Genomic DNA, 1,428 nt, shown 5'->3' on the forward strand with positions numbered 1-1,428 from the left:
AGACCTTTCTCTCATTCACTTGCCATCAGATTTAGTAATCTCTCCTTGGAAGTGTTAAATCTTTTGGTCAATATTTCTACACCCAAATAAAGTGTTCTGGAGCCTCCTCTTTTGGAAGTATTTTGTCATCACTGAAGAGTGTTTAACTGACTATGGTGCTAGGCTAGACACTGGGCTAGGAGCAGCAATCTGAAGTTAATTATTGTTGGTGTAATCATTAGTCCTTACAATACCCAAAGAAGGCACTGCCAGCAAGGACTCAAACGCTCTATGAAGAGACATGAGTGCATATTACCAGTTTATTGTGGCATGTAACAGTTTATACTCAGTGAAGTAGAATCAGTGAATATCATTCTTCCAGAAAAGAAGTAAAACGAACAAACAAACAAACTGAAGAGCAAGATTAGGATTCAGAACGGTAAAAGAGTAAGTGAGAAATGCGACAAGTAGCAAAATCATTTTTAAACATTTGGCGGGGGTACGGTGCAAAATGTGTTTAGAAGCCACACCTTCCCGGGGTTTTGTCTACAAGGCTTTGACACTGCGAAACAGCTGAGGTCTTTATTCTGTCTGAGGGGAAGGAAAAAAGGAAAGAACAACGGTACATCAAGGACAGTCCAGAGCTGGAAGTCTTTACTCCTGCAAGCCGAATCCCCAGCTCCGTTCCGGGCAAGCACATAGCCGGAGGAAATGAAAACTAGGAAAACAATTTGTCCATAGAACAATGAGATGGAGTTTCATTTTGGTTTCACACTCAAATATAAATGTGGTTATAATTTTTTTAATATATTAATACAAGGCAATGAGTCGAGTACGGTAACTTCTTAAAGCTACACTACATAAGAGCCCCACTTCTGTTCTTGAGCGTGTTTTAGCAACAGAAAGTCGTGGGAAAGCAAAGATACAGCTGTTTCCAGGCAAAAGGCCCAGAACTGTTCGGCATCAACCACCAGTCTCCGAAGAACGAGAGAAACACGCCCTAAGAGACTCCGGGGCACATGTGTGGGGCTCCGAGCAGCGTGGGGCGCGAGTGTCCACTCCTCCCGCCCGCGACTCACCCAGGCACCCAGGGCAGGTGAAGGCGGCCAGCCTCTGAGAGCCCCGCGGTGCGAGTTCGAATCCTGCTGACTCCCAGGCACCCTCATCCAGCACGGTGCGCACCAAGTTCTGCACACTTGCCCCCAGCCTGAAGAATTCCATAACTCGCCCCTACCCAGCCCACAACAAAGGAGGCTCCCTAATGGATGCGCGATCGCAGCCCACAGAAATCACCAGCAAGGACCAGCCAGTTGAGTGCACCTGGCCATGCCACACGCGACCCCCTAGGGACGGGCGGGAGGCTCTGGCCAGGGACAAAGGGCCAGCGCCGGGCGCCGGGGGCGCAGGGCGGGACGCCGGGTAGCCGGGCCGGCCGGGACTCACCTTCGC

The sequence above is a fragment of the Pteropus vampyrus genome, unplaced genomic scaffold (assembly GCF_000151845.1).
Source record: "Pteropus vampyrus isolate Shadow unplaced genomic scaffold, Pvam_2.0 Scaffold236, whole genome shotgun sequence".
Lineage (NCBI taxonomy): Eukaryota > Metazoa > Chordata > Mammalia > Chiroptera > Pteropodidae > Pteropus > Pteropus vampyrus.